Raw genomic sequence first — 20,117 nt, forward strand, 5'->3', positions numbered from 1 at the left:
GACGGTGTCTCGCTCTGTTACCCAAGCTGGAGTGCAGTGGCACCATCTTGGCTCACTGCAACCTCCGCCTCCCGGGTTCAAGTGATTCTCCTGCCTCAGCCTCCCGAGTACGTGGGATTACAGGCGTGCGCCACCATGCCTGGCTAATTTTTGTCTTTTTAGTAGAGACAGGGTTTTACCATGTTGGCCAGGCTGTTCTTGAACTCCTGACCTTAGGTGATCTGCCCGCCTCGGCCTCCCAAAGTGCTGGGATTACAGGTGTCAGCCACTGTGCCCGGTTTCAAGTTCTCACAGCTACAAGTGGCAGGTGGAGGCTATGTGACAAGTTCATTCTCTTATATACCACGTTATGTGCTTGGCCCGCATGGAGAGGCAAACAACATTGGCATCCACTGTCTCCCCCCTTAAGTAGAGACAGCTCTTGGCCATGCCTTTACCCTCCAAACACAGGAATGAAGCCAGGAAAGTGGAGGAGAGAACAGGTCATCTGTCCGGAAGACCAGTGGCTTCCCAACTACACATGCAGGGGAGATGGGGAGGCTGAAGGCCTGGCTGAGGAGTTAGAACTTGAATTTCTTCTTCCCCTCCCAAAGCACTGCAGTCTTGCTCAACACCAGCTGAGTGACGAGGCGGGCAGGGTTGCCTCACTTCAGGGCAGCAGGCCCCAGCCTTCCTGACTCTAACCCATTTCCGGTCCTTGCGTATCTTTGGTCGGTGATTCTCACTCTTCCTATTGACTTCTACTTTGTGTCAGCAAGTTCAGCGTGGGCCCCGTATGCTGCCGTGGATCTGGTCAGCTGAAGTCTGAGACAAGGACCAGGTACATTGGGTGGAAAGGGCTGATTGGAGAAGGTCTGGGCCACATGAGGGTTTGCCTGAGAGATGCCAGAATGGGGGGCGCTCCTGATGTCTGAGGATCCTCTGTGCCCATGAGGCAAGTGGATTGTCAAAGGCTGAAGTCCGTTTGGAAAGTTGGTTATGTCCCTGTGGTGTGAGGGTTGGGTGATGGGTGACATAAAGAGATGGCTTTGGTGGCTTCCTGAAACCACATCATTTGTGCACATCTTTCCCCAAGAGTCTGATCACCTTGATTTGGTTTCCTATCTCCTGAACTGCCCACGTAGCGTTTTTCTGGTTTGCAGAGGGAGCTCGTAGGGTTCCGACAGGTTTGTCTGGAGCTGACAGAGACAGTCAGTGCGATACACTGAAGTCATGCTGAGCTGACCAAGTTAGGGGCTTGCGATCCCATCCTGGGACCTTGACTTCACTGCTCATGGGCCATGTGCTTCCCTCTGAACGTGTTTTCTCATCTACAAAATGTAAGACATCTCTATGTTATTGGACGTTTGTAAACTTAAGCAGAATGATGATTGTGAAGGTGTTTTGTGAACTGTATGGTTGTATTCTTCAGGGTTTGGCGTTCCTTTTATTTCATTTTGTAAATGGAACTGGATGATTTTTCCTGAGAATATAATATTTGATAAAAATTTAATCAGGACAGAGAAATTGAAAGTGTTTGCATAATTCTATCTCCAAAGATTAATACTTTGGCACATAGACATCTAGACTCTTAAATGAATATTTTTATGTCAAATCCTACTTACTGTCTCGTAACCTTTTTTTCACTTAATAATATCTCTCGAGTATCATCTCTGTTAATTCATAATTATCTACCTCATCTTTTTTAACAGCTGTGTAGTATTCCATTGCGTGGCTGTACCATGATTCATTAAACCAGTCTCCTATTGGTGGGTGTCTAGGGTATTTCCAATTTATTTCTATAATAATAAACAGTGCCACAGTAAACATCACTGAATGTACGTCTTTGCACACTAGCCCTATTATTCCCTTAGAATAAATCCTTAGGTGTTGGATTCCTAGGTGAAAGGTTGTATGTATATTTAGTTTTCATTCATTTGTCCAGATTCCCTTAAGAAATGTCATACCATCTTATTTATTTATTTATTTATTTGAGGCAGGGTCTTGCTATGTTGCCCAGACTGGTCAGAAACACCTGGCCTCAAGAGATCTTCCCACCTCAGCCTCCCAAGTAGCTGGGATTACAGGCTTGAGCCACTGTGCCTTCATTTGCTTAGTTTTTAGATACATATCACTGATTCCTCTCCAACAGAGCTATAAAATTCCTGGCAATCTGATCAAACACATTAGATTATCTCTCAGTCTCTTGTCTCGTTTTCTTTCTCTTATTCCTCAGAGACATCTGCCTGGTGCCTCATCCTGCTGCTCCTGCCTGGATTGGTTTCTGCCCAGGACTGCTGAATGTTGTCATCTTAGGAATTCCTTTTTCTGTTTCTTGTATGAATCCTCTCTCTTTTGGATCCTTCCTTCCTTCCTTCCTTCCTTCCTTCCTTCCTTCCTTCCTTCCTTCCTTCCTTCCTTCCTTCCTTCCTCCCTCCCTCCCTCCCTCTCTCACTCTGCCTTCTCTCTGTCTCCCTCCCTCACTCTCCCTCCCTCTCTTTCTTTCTTTCTTTCTTTCTTTCTTTCTTTCTTTCTCTTTCTTTTCTTTTCGTTCTGTTTTGAGATGGAGTCTTGCTCTGTCACCCAGGCTGGAGTGCAGTGGTGTGATCACGGCTTACTACAGTCTTGAACTCCCGGGCTCAAGTCATCCTCCCATCTCAGCCTCCCAAGTAGCTGGGACCACAGGTGTGTGCCACCATACTTGGCTAATTTTTTGTATTTTTTGTAGAGATGAAGTTTTGCCACTTTTTAATTTATATATATGATTTTTTGCCACTTTATAGTTTTAAGTTTATTTATTTGTTTAGAGATAGGGTCTCACTCTGTTGCCTAGGCTGGAGTGCAGTGGCTCAATCACAGTTCATTGCAGCCTCAACCTCCCCGGGCTCAAGTGATCCTCTTACCTCAGCCTCCTGAGTAGCTGGGACTACAGGCACGTGCTGCCATACTTGACTGATTTTTGTATTTTTTTGTAGAGACAGGGCTTCATCATGTTGCCTAGGCTGTTCTGGAACTCCTAGGCTCAAGCCATTCTCCTGCCTCGGCCTCCCAAAGTACTGGATTACAGGCGTGAGTCAATCATTTTACATTTTTAATGTGCCTTGCCCATTTTATATTTTTCGTTTACCATTTTAATCTTTTTTTTTTTTTTGGGGGGGGGATGGAGTCTCGCACTGTTGCCCAGGCTGGAGTGCAGTGGCGTGATCTCAGCTCACTGCAACCTCTGCCTCCCAGGTTTAAGTGATTCTCCTGCCTCAGCCTCCTGAGTAGCTGGTATTACAGGCGCCCGCCACCACCCCCAGATAATTTTTTGTATTTTTAGTAGAGATGGGGTTTCACCATGCTGGCCAGGCTGGTTTCGAACGCCTGACTTCGTGATCCACCTGTCTTGGCCTCCCAAACTGCTGGGATTATAGGCATGAGCCACTGCCCCTGGCCCATTTTAATCATTTTTAAGCGTACAGTTCAGTGGCATTAAGTATGTTCATGTTGTTGTGCTTACTATCACCACCACCCATCTCCAGAACTTCTTCATCTTCCCAAACTGAAACTCTACCCATTAAGCACTAAATCCCCATTTTCCCTTCCCTCCCTCCCTCCCAGGCCCTGGCAACCATCAGTCTACTTTCCGTTTCTATGAATTTCACTCTTCTAATTACCTCATATTTGGAGAATCATACAGTACTTGTCTGTTTGTATGGATCTCACATTTTCCTCCTCATTTTCTTCCCTGTTTTGGTGACATGCATCTTCCAATGATAGGGGGTAATTTGGTTAGGTTTTGACTATCTGGAAACAGGCCTTCATTCTATCCTTATACTTGTCAAAGGGTCTGGCTTGATTTAGAAAACTGGTTGGAAATGATTTTTTTCTTTGAATGTTAAAGGCAATGGTTCATTGTTTTCAAGCTTCTAGTTTCTTGTTGAAGTCTTCTGCTCTTATGATTCAGGATCCTTTGTACTTGTCCCGGTTTTATGTGGAAGTTTTTAGGGGTGTCTTGTCATCTTGAGGATTCTGAAATTTCATCTGTGGGTGTTTCTTCATTGATTGTCCTGTGTACTCAGGAGACCCTTTCGACCTGGGTGCTCATGTTATTCAATTCTGGAAAAATCTCTTGAATTATTATCTTAAAATAATTCCTTCATCCTCATTTTCCCTGTGCTTGCTTTCTGAAACGCTTATTATTTGAATATTAGACTTTGGGGTTTATCCTCTCATTTTCTTCCTTTAATCTCCGATTTGGGTGATCTGTCTTTGGTTCTCCTGTTTTGGAAGATTTTCTCAATTTCATGGTCACACTCTTCAAATGAATATTTTAATTTCGACCCTCACTGTTTTTAAAAAAGGGCTCTTGTTCTCATTTCCTTTTTTGAAGCCCCATGTTCTTGTTTCATGATGTAATGCCTTTGTTTATTTCTCTGAAGATATTAAACATTTTTTCCAGCTTACTTCTGCTCCCTGCATTGTGTCTGTTGCTGCCAAATCTCTCTCTCTTTTTTTTTTCTTTTTTATTTATTTCTTTTTTTTTGAAACAGACTCTTGCTGTGTCTCCCAGGCTGGAGTACAGTGGTACAATCTCGGCTCTTTGCAACCTCTGCCTCCCGGGTTCAAGTGATTCTTGTGCCTCAGCCTCCCGAATAGCTGGGATTACAGGCATGCACCACCACGCCTGGCTAATTTTTGTATTTTGACCTCAAGAGATCTGCCCGCCTTGGCCTCCCAAAGTGCTGGGATTACAGGCATGAGCCATTGCGCCCAGCCTCTTTTTTCTTTTACTTTTCCTGTACCTATGGATTATATTGAAGCCCTTGAATTTCTTTTATGCTGTTTTGTTCTATCTTTCACATTGGAGGCTTCCTCAAATGTTTGGTGATTCTTTGTTGAATGTTCATTTTTATGATCAAGGAACTAGAAGCTGATTGGAGGGTGTTTGTGTCTGCGTCTGTGAATGTGTCTGTGTGTGTGTCTGTATCTGGCCTTGGTTGTTGACTTTGTGTATGGTGATCAAATGGGGGGACCAGTCCCTATGATTGGGAACCCCCTAGAAGAATGCTCTAGTCTCCTGCCTGGAGGGTACAAGCCAGGCTGCTAACATTCTGGGGGGCCATCGGGGGACACGAGGGGGTCTCAGCATTCTGTATGTAGCTTCAAAGACTTCCCCTCTCCCAAATCCTTCTTCCCTTTATGGTGTAGTGACTTAACCCTGCCCTAGGATGTGTCCAGTCTCCCCAGATCTGGAGCTTTTCTGGTTTAGTTCCTCCAGTAAGCACACCTTCTCCCGCTGGGGTGGGAGAGAAGTAGATGCCTTGGCTTGTCGATTGCCTGCGCTGTGAAGCCCTGTGTTGAAATGCTTTGTAAACACATCATATGTTTCGACAGATCTTCCTGTTTCTAACCCCACCCTACCTTGCTTTTCAAAGTAACCTGCACCTCCAGTTCCTGAGACTTTCTGGAGTTAGAGGCACGGCACTGCTTGCTTCTGGTTGGCATTTAGTTTTCAGCCTTTATTGATCGACCGCATCAGCTGTCACTTAGTCATCCACTTTCCAGCTTCCAAAATCCTGTTGACATCCCTTGTCCGCTGTTGTCTCCTTTTCCTATCCTCTGTCCCTGTGGGTTTATACCTTTTAAAATTTGTGTTTGGTCTTTTTTGTCGGTGGGATTTCAAGAGGAAGTGAAGATACATGTGTTTAATCCATCGTGGTAACCGAGATGGTTACCGCATTTTTCACTCTGCGACCAGCATCGCAGGAGACAGTGGGCTTCCTTATACTTTACTAACATTGGGTATTATCATTTGTCTTAAATTTTGCTAATCTGATAAATAAAAAGCAAGGAGATATCTCAATGTCATTTTAATTTATGTTTAAAAGTTATTAATGATGTAGCTGAGGGTCTTCTTAGGTGTTTATTGGCCATTTATATTTCTTCTATGGACCATCTATTTGTGTCCATTGCTCATTTTTCTACTAGGGCAGGATGACTGTTAAATTACTAATGTATGGCCAGCTCTATAAAAAAGTTTATGGTTGATTGATTCCTTCCTTCCTTCCTTCCTTCCTTCCTTCCTCCCTCCTTCCCTCCCTCCCTTCCTCCCTCCCTCCCTCCCTCCTTCCCTCCCTTCCTCCCTCCCTCCCTCCCTCCTTCCCTCTCTCCCTCCCTCCCTCCCTCCCTTCCTCCCTCCCTCCCTCCCTTCCTCCCTCCCTCCCTCCTTCCCTCTCTCCCTCCTCTCTCTCTTTTCTTTTTCCTTCCTTCCTTCCTTCGTTCCTCCCTCCCTCCCTCCCTCCTCTCTCTTTCTTTTCCTTCCTTCCTTTCTTCTTTCTCTCTCTCTCTCTTTCTCTCTTTCTTTCTTTCCTTCTTTCTTTCTTCTTTCTCTCTCTCTTCTTTTTTATTTTTTGTCAGAGTCTCACTCTATCACCCAGGCTGGAGTGTGGTGATATGATCATGGTTCACTGCAGCATCAACCTCCTAGGTTCAGTGATCCTCCCACCAGAGCCTCCCAAGTAGCTGAGACTATAAGCACACACCACCATACCTGGCTATTTTTTAAATTTTGTATAGAGGTAGTGTCTTGCCATGTTGCCTTGGATGGTCTTGAACTCCTGGCCTCAAACAATCCTCCTGCCTGGGCCTCTCAAAGTGGTGGGATTACAGGTGTGAGCCACCACACCTGGCCTGATCCCTTATTTTCTTGTATACGCAGTCTCAGAGCACAGACTTCAGAAAATAGTGGTTCTTAATGACTTCATCTAAAGTTTTTGATGATTTAGATTATGAAATTAATATGTATTTGCTGTAGAAAATTTGGAAAATACTGATAAACACAAAAAAGAAAATATGAATTACTCAGAGATAACCACCATTTATATCCTCCCAGTCTTTTTTCCTGAGCATATACTTATAAAAAGAAAAGTGGAGTAATTTTATTTTGTGTCATGCTTTCAACTTACGAAATCATAATTTGTTCTCATGTGCATTGTTCTATGACATCATTTCCAGTGACCATACAGTATTTCTTTGTATGTATATACAATCATTTATTTAGCCAATCTCCTAAATGACACACATGTGGGTTCCTATTGGGTTAAAATTTTGATTAACAAGTTCCTCTGTTGATCATGACCCCATCTAATCCTGTTTCCACCATGTTTCTGCTTAGCATTCTCTTTTTTTGGGGGGGAAAAAGGATAAAGGTAAACTTTAATTCTTTTCAGGTTACATTATTACTAATTCCAGCGTAATGAATACAGACTCATGGAGATTGTCTAGAACTTTCCATGTTTGTTGCTGGGTCAGAGGGAGTGGTCGGGAAGGGTCGTTCTGGGACCCTCATTAGATATCTCCACAGCTTTGCATCACCGTGAAACTGATGAGGGCCAGAAGCACCGATGAAGGAGTGTGAGATGGAATAAGAGAAAAAAGAAGCAGATCACCCGAGAGATAATAGCTTAACAGAGAGAAAAATCCAAAGACAGAGACTGGTCTAAGAGCTGAAGATCTGAATTCTGTCCCTGAGTCTGCCACTAACTCAGACTCATATGTCCTTGGGCAGATTCCTCAACTTCCCTGGTTTTCTCATGTGGCAGATTATTCCAAAGTTATGTCTGAGGGTCTATGAATGCTGACCTTGTCATACTAGCTGTGTGACCTTGGAGACGTTGCTTAACCTCTCTAGGACTGGGTTTCCTTGTCTGTAAAGTGGGAACACACATAGCTGCTTCATAGCATCGTTATGAATGAGTGTTTGTAAAGCACTTACGTGAGTTAAGTTCTCTGAACCTGCTCTGGTTCAGGAGGCAGCCCCCAAAAATAAAATTAAAACACCTCACACAGGGCCTGTCCCATACTAAATATTCAACGAATGACAGCTATTTTTTAAAATTGCATGCAGATTGTTATATAAGAAGAGGACAATTACATCATCCCATACTCTGTGTACAGAAAGGACTCTTGGCTTCTCAAAAGTGGTTTCAAAGTTCAATTTGCATCTGGGACAGATGCCAAAGGGCAAACTACAAAGTCACCACTGGCCACTGACCTCCATTCTCAGTTTGTTCTTCCCTGGGGCCTGGACGCTGTCCAGATGTGGGTCAAGTAAACAGGCTGCTGTTTATAAGTCAGATGTATGAATACTGGTTGATAGGGGAAGCAAAGGGAAGCCCCATTTTTCAAATATAAAATATCTATGAGTGTAAGAGAAGAGGAACCAAGCCTTATATTATATGAATCATTAATGTTAGGGATGCTATTAAGGAAAAGCTGACGTACTTTCAAGTTGTCATTGATGAGCATGGAGACAGGAAGCAGAAGTTGTGGGTGTAGCTGAAGTTTTGCTCTTTGCTCGTGTGTATTCTTGGACAAATTACCCTTTTCTGTAAATTCAGTAGGCTGGACTATATTTTTATTCCCTAAGTGATGGTCTGTGTACTACTGCTGACAGGCAGATTGATGTTAGGTGGTAAGAGATGCACATTTGAAATTTCAATAGTTAGGTATTTATTTTAGGGAATGTTACGGAAAATACAATTAGCATCAAATTCTATGATTTCATAGAAATGATCGTTTAGAATGAGGTTAATGGAAGATTTAAGCTAATCTTTAAATACGTGAGTAAATTAAAATAAATATTCAAAGATGATATGCAGAAATAGCAAATAACGTGCAGGCGGTAAAACTGGAAGATCAGAAAGGGGTAGGCAGAATAATAGCCCCCCCAAAAATGTTCACATCCTAATCCCCAGAACCTGTATGTTACCTTATATGGCAAAAGGGACTTTGCAGATATAATTAAGGCTTTTGAGATGGGGGGATTATCTGGGCCAGCTCAATGTAATCAGAAGGGTCCTTATAAGAGGGAGGCTTATCAAAATCAGAGAAGGCAATATGATGATGGAAGCAGCTATGGGAGCAAATGCAGCCGCAAGCCAAGGAGCACTGGTGACCTCTAGAAGCTGGAGGAGGCAAGAAACTGACTCTCCCTGAGTTTTCAGGAGGAACCAACGCTGCCCGACACCTTGATTTTAGCTCCTTAAGTATCAGTTTAGACACTCCTGACTTTCAGAAGTGCAAGAAGATAAATCTGTTGTTTTAAGCCACCAGGCTTGTGATAATTATAGCAGCCACAGGAAACGGATACACCAGACCTTAGATGCCCATGAAGTGGTGCATTCTGCAAGATCAGCAATTCCTTAGGGCATAGAGAGGAACGTTGGCAAGAATAAGACTATCCTTAGTCATTATCCTCACCCTCCCAGGAGAGGGCCGGCTCTGCTGTCACGTTCTGCAGACTGGCCAAGGAGAAGAAGGGCTCTCCGCTCCGCCAGGATGGTGCTTGGCTAGATGTCAGCGTGGGTCCTGACTCACTCACTGTCAACAGTGTCATCTGGTTCAACTTGCTCATTTTACAGATGAAGAAACTGAGGCCCAGAGAAGGGAAGTCATTTTAACAAAAGCAGCTGGGACAGGGCTGATTTGGCCAAGGTGAGTAACACGAGGCATGGCTGGGTTCTCACACCAGTGTGGGAGCCCTGAGAAAAGGTGGTACCTGCAATGACAGGCGAGGGAGGGTGGACCTTGCTGTCCTTTGATCCTCTTCTCTATGTGTCTGGGCCTCTTGCTTTCAAACAACTTCCTCTAATATCTTTTTATCAGGGTGTTAATAACCATCCTGTTAACACGCAATCTTTAGAAAATTGTTGAAACAGCAACATGCTTGGAGAAAGGGCTCCCTTGCCTATCCCCTCCACCCCCACCATTTTTTTGTTGTTGTTGACGGAGTCTTGCTCTATTGCCCAGGCTGGAGTGCAGTGGCGTGATCTCAGCTCACCGTAACCTCCGCCTCCCGGGTTCAGGTGATTCTCCTGCCTCAGCCTCCCAAGCAGCTGGGATTACAGGCGCCCGCCACCACGCCCAGCCCCCTGCCTCCCCTTTATCTTGTCCCCAGTACTTCAGTGAATGTCTTCTCTTCTGCCTGGCCTGCTTCCCTCTCCTGGAAGGGGCATTTCTACCGTGATTAACATGGAACCAGGGATGTTTCATGTCTGCAATTCAGTGTTTATGAGTAAAAATCCACCTCTATATTATAGGCACTTCTGATTGGAGAAGTCCTATCACCTAATTTTGAGCGGAGAATGTTTTCCATGTAAAGGCCATAAAACCCCCTTGTAATTTTCTTTTCTTTTCTTTTCTTTTTTTTTTTTTTTGAGACAGAGTCTTGCTCTGTCACCCAGGCTGGAGTGCAGTGGCGCCATCTCGGCTCACTGCAACCTCTGCCTCCCAAGTTCAAGCAATTCTCTGCCTCAGCCTCCTGAGCAGCTGAGATTACAGGTGGCTGCCACAACGCCTGGCTAATTTTTGCATTCTTAGTAGAGATGGGGTTTCATCATCTTGGCCAGGCTGGTCTTGAACTCCTGACCTCGTGATCCACCCACCTCAGCTTCCCAAAGTGCTGGGATTACAGGCATGAGCTACTGCACCTGGCCCCCCTTGTAATTTCGAAGCAGACATCTAGATTTGTGTTGTATCATACAGGGATGGGTGAAAACTAGTGTGAAATTTCTTCTGTGATCTCATGACTGTTATTTTGCCATATTTAGTTTTAAATGGTTGGAGTATTGTTTTGTTCTTATTTAGACAGTGGTCACCAGACAAGTGACACCCCCTCCGGCCCCCGCTGCTCAGAGAAGCAATCCTTAACATTCCAGATTAGTGATAATTGACATCCCAGGTATTTCTACCACTTAAAGTCTCAGATATCGTTATGTTTTCAGTTAGTAGGTGTTTAGAAGGTATGAAATTGAAAAGATTGCTGGGCGCGGTGCCTCACGCCTGTAATCCCAGCACTTTGGGAGGCCGAGACGGGCGGATCACGAGGTCAGGAGATCGAGACCATCCTGGCTCACACTGTGAAACCCCATCTCTACTAAAAATACAAAAAATTAGCCAGGCGCGGTGGCAGGCGCCTGTAGTCCCAGCTACTCCGGAGGCTGAGGCAGGAGAATGGCGTGAACCCGGGGGGCGGAGCTTGCAGTGAGTGGAGATTGGGCCAGCCTGGGCGACAGAGCAAGACTCTGTCTCAAAAAAAAAAAAAATGGAGGAAACTGTACATAACAACATAACATCAGGTTGGGCTAATTAGGGAGTCATAGCAGAAGGGAATTAATTCCTAAGATCTGTGTTGCAGAATTGGGAACCCTTCCATTAAAGCTTTACTGATGTGAGTGCCCAGGTCGGGGTTACTTGGCTGAAAGGCTGCCTTTAAAAAAATTATAACAGATCCTAAATCCATAGGCTTAGGAAATAGTTTACATCATTTACAAAGAATTTTGAGGAAATTATCTTGCTTTGTTAAGTATGGATGCATCCTTAGTTTTTAAACTTTAGAAAATTACACATTTAAGACATTTTTGATAAAAATACAGAAAAGAAAAAAAACGAAGGAAGAACAGATGAGAGAGACAGAGAGAGATTAGATTGTGATCCTACCTCATTTTGGTGTCTTTGTCCCCAGACTCTTTGTCTAATGACAATGTATGCATGTTTTTCTACTTTACAAAGATGGGATCACATACCTGTTGTTAACTGCTTGATTCATTTAACTGCATATTGTGGACATTTTCCTTATTAATATTCTTCTATAACATTGTTGTTACCATTTGGATACTGTTTTTTTTTTTTATTTTTGAGACGGAGTCTTGCTTTGTTGCCCAGGCTGGAGTGCAGTGGTGTGATCTCGGCTCACTGCAAACTCCGCCTCCTGAGTTCACGGCATTCTCCTGCCTCAGCCTCCCGAGTAGCTGGGACTACAGGCGCCCGCCACCACACCCAGCTAATTTTTTGTATTTTTACTAGAGACAGGGTTTTACCGTGTTAGCCAGGATGGTCTCGATCCCCTGACCTCGTGATCTGCCTGCCTCGGCCTCCCAAAGTGCTGGGATTACAGGCTTGAGCCACCGCACCCGGCTTGAATACTGTTATATTGTGTAGCTATCACATCATTCCACTTCATTAGTCCTTTAGTCTATGTTGTCCCTAATTTTTTGCTAAACAATGCTTTGATGAACATCCTGTTGGACAATATGCACACATCCTGAATAGTTCCCTTTGGGTAAATTCCTAGAAGCAGAATGCTGGATCACAACGTTTGCACCTTTGTTTTTTTTTTTTTCTTTTTCTTTTTTTTTGAGGTGGAATCTCACTTTGTTGCTTTGTCGCCCAGGCTGGAGTGCAGTGGTGCGATCTAGGCTCACAGGAAGCTCCACCTCCCAGGTTCATGCCATTCTCCTGCCTCAGCCTCCCAAGTAGCTGGGACTACAGGTGCCCGCCATCACGCCTGGCTAATTGTTTTTTTGTGTTTTTAGTAGAGATGGTGTTTCACCGTGTTAGCCAGGATGGTCTTGATCTCCTGACCTTGTGATCTGCCCACCTCGGCCTCCCAAAGTGCTGGGATTACAGGCGTAAGCCACCACACCCAGACCTTTTTTTTTTTAATATAAAGTTTTTATTCCTTTTACATTTTTTGTAGAGACGGGCTCTCACTGTCTTGCTCAGGCTGGTCTTGAACTCCTGGGCTCAAGCAGTCCTCTTGCCTTGCTGCCACAGTGCTAGGATTACAGGCGTGAACCCATGTGCCTAGCCAAGGTTCCACATTTTTAAGTGTTTGATACAGGCTGCTAAACTCCCTACCAAGAATTGTGACATCCTCCTCAGCCCTTTACACGAGGGTGCTAGTTTCTCAGTGCTCTTGTATGCATTTGTCATCTAATGTTTTAGAATCTCTTATACCTGTTAGATGAAATATGGACTCTATTCTTTGCTGTCCTACTTTGAATGTGCAATTGCTTCTTATTGCTTGTTTCTAAAGGGAAGTTCTTTATTAGAGTTCTAAACTAAAAAAGTGCTTTGAGGCCAGGTGCAGTGGCTCATGCCTGTAATCCTAGCACTTTGGGAGGCCGAGGTAGAGGATCGCTTGAGCCTAGGAGTTTGAGACCAGCCTGGGCAACATGGTGAAACCCCATCTCTACAAAGAGTACAAAAATTAGCTGGGTGTGGTGGCACATGCCTGTGGTCCTAAGTACTTGAGAGGCTGAGGTGGGGGGATCACCTGAGCCCAAGAGGTCAAGGCTGCAGTGGACTGAGTGAACCACTGCACTCCAGCCTGGGTGACAGAGTGAGACCTTGTTTAAAAAAAAAAAAAAAATCATTGAAAGCTTTTATTCAATAAATGTTAATTGCCCATAACATGCCAGGCATTGGGGTCAGAGATAAATAAGGCATGGCTGCTGTCCTAGGTGCTACCTTAAATCTAAAATATTAAAAAAACCTTGCCTAGTTTTTTCTCCTTAGCACTTGTTACTGCTGACATACTCAGGGTTGTCTATTTTTTTTCTTTGTTTTTGAGTTAAGGTCTTGTTCTGTTACCCAGGCAACTAACCCATGGTGCTATCATGGCTCACTGCAGCCTCAAATCTCTGGCCTCCAGCCATCCTCCCACCTCAGGCTACAGAATAGCTAGGATTACAAATGTGAGCCACTTTGCCCAGCTAATTTTTAAATTTACATGGAGATGAGTCTCGCCATGTTACACAGGCTGGTTTTGAATTCCTGGCCTCAAGTGATCCTCCCACCTTAGCTTCCTAAAGTGTTGAGATTACGGGAGTAAGCCCTTGAGCCCAGCCTCTTTGTCTATTTCTGTTTCCCTTCTATTTTCCTTCTTTTTTTTTTTTTTTTTTCAGTTTTAGAAAACCTCCAGGAAGGAAATAATTTAGCTTCTTTTGTTAATTGTGCTATGCCAGGCATCTAGAACAGGGCCAGGCCCTCATTAAATATTTGTTGAATGGTTGGAAGCATGATCTTTTAGTCCTGGCAACTTTGACTCATTGGCTTACCTGGTAATGGGAATCAGGCAGAGATTGCTTAATAAGCTTAGACTGGTAAGAAACACTCCATTTCTCTTCAGCCCCGTCATTTCATTAGTCTAGTTTGGGAATAGGTAAACCTGGCGCCACCTTGTCTATATAAAGGTATGTGAGCACATCTCATTTTTTTCCCAGGGACAGTCACACTGTTTATGGAGGTGTGATGTCAACAGCCCTTGGGGTTGCCAGGTGTTAACCCAATGAGCAATTAACAGTGTCATGCCATCCATTTCTTGGGAGGCAGCTGCCACTGTGGGGTGTGGATAGTGGCTGTCAAGTGGCTGGGATGACAGCCAAGGATGAGAGTGAAGACTGAAGCTTGGGGAAGTCAGGAAGACCATGAGGTTCTAGATCAGGAGGAAGTCCACAGTTCAGGGAGCCTTCTGGGAAGAAATTAGGACTAGCCAGAGATTCATGGGAGCATGGCAGGGTGTCAAGTTCCATCAATAGGGGAGAAAAGGCTAGACAGACCTCGACAGGGGATGAAAGGCTCTTGAAACTTTAGTTTATTCCCCTGGATAAGGACGAGGTCTCTTTCTTTCCAGGTACCATCACCAGGGCAGGACATTTATAGGAAGGCCTGTTTCAGCCGCAACCTAAACTGTTCTCATTTTTCTCTTCTCTAAAAGCCACCTTTCAGCAGGCTATACCTGGCGGCCTGCACAAGGCAAAGCACCCTCCTGGCAAGGGGGCCAAGGGCCAGAAGCAGGCTGCATTCTCAGGCACAGTGGAAAGGGAAGGAAGGGGAAGGGGGCTTGGAACCTAAGACACTGCATAACAAATTCATCTCTACCCAATTCCAGCCTTTCTGTTGACTTACAGCCAACTGGAGTTTGAAAGTGTGGGGACAAACTCTGATGGGAGAGCTGAGGTTTGGGAGTCTGAGCTGCTTTGAGTGGTCAGTGAGCTCTGTTTGCTCCAGAAGCTAATGAGGATGCAATAAATACAATAAATAGAACCTTCTTTCCCTTCAAGGTGGTATAGGAATAGCCCAGGCTGGGCTGTTTGTGGCTGGCTGTGTCAGGGACCAAACCATAAGTGAGCATTTTTGAATCAGACATGAGTTGGTTACCATTCAAAGTCTTGGAAGGGCGGCTGGGCATGGTGGCTCATGCCTGTAATCCCAGGACTATGGGAGGCCGAGGCAGGCAGATCATTTGAGGCCAGGAGTTCAAGACCTGCCTGGTCAACATGGTGAAACCCCGTCTCTACTAAAAATACAAAAGAATTAGCCAGGTGTAGTGGTGCAGGCCTATAGTTCCAGTTACTTGGGGGAGGAGGCTGAGGCAGGCGAATTGCTTGAACCTGGGAGGCAAGTGAGCCAGTGAGCCAAGCTCGCACCACTGCACTCTAGCCTGGGCGACAGAGCGAGACTCAGTTTCAAAACAAAAACAAAAAACAAACAAAAAAACCACCCAAAGTTTTGGAAGGGGAAATTCATCTCCTGGTCGAAGGATCTGGCATTCTGTGGACCGCCCAGCAACCCATTTATATGACCAATATTTATTGAGTGGCCACTCAGTGCCAAATGTTATGATGAAAAATTAAGATGCGTTTCTCTATTTAAGGCATCTGCACATACTTTAATGTTCTTTTAAAATTTCACATCGTGGTTACATCTTATATTGCAGTCTTTGGTTTTAAGGGCCTTGACAACTTTACGGAGGAAGAGAATCCCATGACTATTAAGCCCTATTTTCACTCAGGGAGCAGTCCTGTCACACTTTTTCCTTTGCCCTGGTTGTTTCTCTTTATAGCATTTCTCATGACCTGGCAGAAATAGATTAGTCTATTTGCTTGTTGTCTATTTTCCCTTTAGAATATAAGCTAATTATATTGGGTAGGGGCGGGGGGTGCTTTTTCAAATTGTACTGGGATCCCCATGGCTAGAACAGTGCCTGGTCCTCAGCAGGCACTAAACTCCTTGCTAATGAATGAAAGACTTTTCTCTCTATATAAAACCACTTCTCGCCTCAAGGCTGAAGTGTATATGTGTATATATATGTGTGTGTGTGCACGTGTACATATATATGTATGTATATATGTATGTATATATATGTGTGTATATGTGTGTGTCTGTGTATATATTCTTTTTTTTTTTCTGAGACAGAATCTCACTCTGTCGCCCAGGCTGGAGTACAGTGATGTGACCTTGACTCACTGCAACCTCTGCCTCCCGGGTTCAAGCAATTCTCTTGCCTCAGCCTCCCTAGTTGCTGGGATTACAGGCATGTGCCACCACACCCGGCTACTTTTTGTATTTTTAGTAGACATGGGGTTTCACCATTTGGCCAGGCTGGTCTCGAACTCCTGACCTCGTGATCCAACCATCTTGGCCTCCCAAAGTGCTGGGATTACAGGCGTGAGCCCCCATGCCTGGCTCCAAGTGTATATTTTTAAGATTTTAAAAACACATTATTATTAATATTATTTAATTACAACAGCAAAGGATATTGCATTGGGGATTGTAGACGCTGTGGCTTGGGTTTAAGACTTAGGCTAGAGAAAAGGCATAGTTGCCTATGACCCAAATCTTAGTTCCTTTGTAACCTATATCATCTAAGTTCAGCCTTTTACACCGGTGAAAATTCCTGTCTATGGTGATTGTTTTCAGGATTTGGGATATTTTCCAGAATGTTCTGTCAGTCTTGCCTTTGAAGTTATAGCCACCAGACCATTGGTTCATTCTTTCACTTTTGTTGAAGCATATTAAATGAGTGTTTGCTAAGTGCCTGTTGTGGGGATATATTTAGACAATCAACACTGTCCCTACACTCAGTGAGTTTTGGTTTCTTGGAGGAGATTGGACATCTCTGTGACTAAAAGGCCATGTTTAATAAGTCTCTTGTGAACTGTGTAGAGCTCCATGTGAGCTCAGAGGAGGGAGTGCTCACTTTGGAGCTTTGGGTATCAGGGAAGTCTTCCTGGAGGAGCTAGCATATGAATGAGACTTCAAAAAGCAGAGGAGGAGGTGGGTCGGCCAAGCCTAGGGAGCAGCTATAGTGTACAGGGCAGTGGGAGTCAACAAGATAGGCCCATAGGGGAAGGGAATCATCTCTCTGGGGGACCATGCTGGAGGGTCTGGCCAGACCTAGATAGGTGATCCATAGGATATAGACCACAGAAGTGGGCTGGAGTTGCTTTGGGAGGGCCTTGATACCAGACTGCTTTGTTCCTTATCACAAAGGTAGCAAGATGCCAAAACAAGTTTTGGAGCCAGGGATGCTCTGTATACAGTGGGATTTTAGAAAGATTATTCTTATGGTTAGGTGTGGACTGCTGGGCTGAAACAAGAAGACATTCAAGGGAGAGAAGTTTGGGGAGGGAGGGAGAGACAAGTAAGAAACTTTGGATTATGGGCGATGTGGGAAGAAAGTACTGAAAAATGCATAGATTTACTTGAGTTTAGGAAGGGAAAGTCTTCGGGCTTTGGTGACCACAAGAGTGAGATGCAAGCTGGGGCGGAGGGGAGATGATTAGGGGGATTTGATGAGTGCCTTGTGCCTCACTGACTGGAATGATGGCACCATTGACAGAAACATGAAAATTGTTTTGGAAATTTCTGTTGGGGCAAAGGCAAATCTGTTTGGGGTTTCGGCATGTAGAGCTGGAGGTGGTGGTGGGACATCTGGTGGACACAGCCGCCAGACCATGAGCAACTGGCCAGCCAGTGGGTGTCCCTTACCCAGCTAGATCTATACCCTTAGAGATTAGCAAAAAATGCTGGCCAAAGGAATATAGAGAGATTAGGCTGAAGCTGATTTTGAGATGTCTTGCTCACCTGATTCTGTAAAGTTAACTATGCCCCATCACGTCAGAATTTCCACAGTGGGCCTGTGTGCATTACATCACCTGTGAGTGTGTGATGTGGCCAAAGTCCAGCATCTTTACTAGCTAGGATTTGGGCTTGTACCCAGATCTCCCTTAGGGTAGCTGGTCAGCCTCCACCCCTCCCAGTGGTGGAATCTGGCCTCTGTTTCCTGAATCTCGGAGTTTGTGACAGGAGAGATTTGGGATCCTCATGCATGCTCTCAGGGCCTGTGACATTAACCTCTTTGGCTCAATCCAAGAAAGACTTTGTACTGGGACCCATGCCTTGGCAAATCCCTTCCTAATGATTTATAAAAGCAGAGAGCGGGGCAGCCCTCACTCACCTTTTTTACTGCCACAAGGCTGGTTTTATAACTTCTGTTCCCTTTCGGGGCTGATTTCCGTCTTCCTTTCCACTTTATTTTTTCTGGATTTGGTATATTGGAAGCAGGGGCTGGGGCAAAGATTGCTGATAGTTAATTGCCATGCCCAGTCCCTTGGGCCCATCTCCTAGGGAGAAAGCTCAACCACGAGGAGGAAGGAATTAGATCAGTCTGGGCCCTTTGGCACCTCTTAGAATCCTGCCAGGCAAAGCCTGTTCATTAAGATAAGGCCAATAGTCCAGTCCTGACAAACACCAGTTCTGGGTCTGGGCTGCGTGGGAGGGGTGACAGCTTGGAAGATGATGCCAACATTTTCCGAGGGGCCTGGCCTGCCATTAGATGACTCAGTGCGTTTCCCAGCACCTCAGCCAGGAGGCAGGGACAGAGCCGCAGCCCTTCTTAATTTTTTTCCTCTTGGGATAGGACTGTTTTGTCCTGACACCAGGTCCATAGGAAAGCCTTCATTCATCCTCTCCCTGTCTGTGATCTCATCGGCCAGAGCACAGCTTCAGCCAGGGAAGCAGAGTCCCGGAGCCTGAACGAGCTGCATCAGCTCGTTGTCCCAGGTCACTGGCCTTGAAGTAAGACCTGCTTGAGTTTAAGCCCTAGCTCCTCTGGGTCTCAGTTTACAATACGTAAAATGGAAGCAATACTTTCAGCCTCACAGGCTCATTGTGAGGATGGAAGGAGGGAAAGCATGTAAAGCACTTAGCACAGTGCTCTAGCCCAATACATGGTAGTAATTGCTAATACTCCCCCTTCTTGATTAGCAGTATACTAGTTGTTAATAGTGTGTTTTCTGGAGAGTCAGACAATCGGAACAGGGTGGGTTTGAGGCTTGAGGCCTCATCTTTCTAATTGAGAGACTTTGGGAAACTTCACCTTGCTGAGTCTGTTTCCTCATTTAAAAAATGGGAATAACAGTACCTATCTCATGGGATTATTGTGAGAACGAAATTAAGCAGACCAAGTGTTTAGCACAATTGCCAGTGCATACAAGAGAACTTCGAACAGTTCATAGAAAAATTGAATTAAAAGATAAAATTAAAAAATACAAATTTTATTTCTCAAGCTCCATCAAGGAAGGTCAAGACACTTTTTTTTTTTTTTTAAACAGTCTCGCTCTGTCACCCAGTGGCATGATCTTGGCTCACTGCAACCTCTACCTCCCAGGTTCAAGTCGTTCTCAAGCCTCAGCCACCTGAGTAGCTGGGATTACAAGCACATACCATCACATTCAGCTGATTTTTGTATATTTTTAGTAGAGGCAGGGTTTCACCATGTTGGCCAGGCTAGTGTTGAACTCCTGGCCTCAAGTGATCTGCCCGCCCCGGTCTCCCAAAGTGCTGAGATTACAGGTGTGAGCCACTGTGCCCAGCCAAGGTCAGGACACTTTTGTAACCAATGATATCAGCCATTTATTTAGTACATCCCCAAAGAACTGAGGGTCTGGGGATTTTAAGCATGTTAATGCAGTCTTTTTTTACATTATTAACTGAAGAAAAATGGGCGCCCTTTAAAGATTTTTAAGATTAGGAAACAAAAAGTCTTCAGAAGGAGCCAAATTGGGACTGTAAGGTGATGTCTAGTGATTTTCCACTGAAACTCTTGCAAAATTGCCCTTGTTCGATGAGAGAAATGAGCAGGAACTTTATCATGGTGGAAAGGTCTCTCTGGTGAAGGTTCCCTGGGCATTTTTCCACTAAAGCTTTGGCTAACCTTCTCAAAACACTCTCATAATAAGCACATGTTATTATTCTTTAGCCCTCCAGAAAGTCAATAAACAAAAAGCCGTGAACAACCCAAAAAATGGTTGCCATGATTTTTGCTCTTGACTGGTTCACTTTGCGTTGACTGGACCACTTCCATCTCTTGGTAGCCATTGCTTTAATTGTGCTTTGTCTTCAGGATTGTACTGGTAAAGTCAAGTTTCATTTCTGGTTACAATTCTTCAAAAAAAAAAAAAAAAAAAAAAGGCGTCAGGATCTTGATCTCACTTGTTTAAAATGTGTGAAATTTTGAAAGCTCT

The 20,117-nt window shown here is 44.6% G+C and overlaps 1 protein-coding gene across 2 annotated transcripts in view; it reads left to right on the forward strand.

Moving 5' to 3' along the window:
* Positions 1 to 684: 684 nt before the first annotated feature.
* The window catches only part of NDEL1 (nudE neurodevelopment protein 1 like 1), a 73,688-nt gene continuing 54,255 nt past the window's right edge, over positions 685 to 20,117 (forward strand). Inside the window, exons 1-2 of one of the 2 annotated variants that reach the window (XM_030923664.1) lie at positions 763 to 820; positions 9,387 to 9,459. The gene's annotated coding sequence lies outside the window, so the exon portion shown is untranslated. Of the gene's footprint in view, positions 821 to 9,386; positions 9,460 to 20,117 lie in introns of both variants that reach the window. The other variant, XM_030923663.1, reaches the window with a different exon arrangement.

The sequence above is a fragment of the Rhinopithecus roxellana genome, chromosome 19 (genome assembly GCF_007565055.1).
Source record: "Rhinopithecus roxellana isolate Shanxi Qingling chromosome 19, ASM756505v1, whole genome shotgun sequence".
In the NCBI taxonomy this organism is placed as follows: domain Eukaryota; kingdom Metazoa; phylum Chordata; class Mammalia; order Primates; family Cercopithecidae; genus Rhinopithecus; species Rhinopithecus roxellana.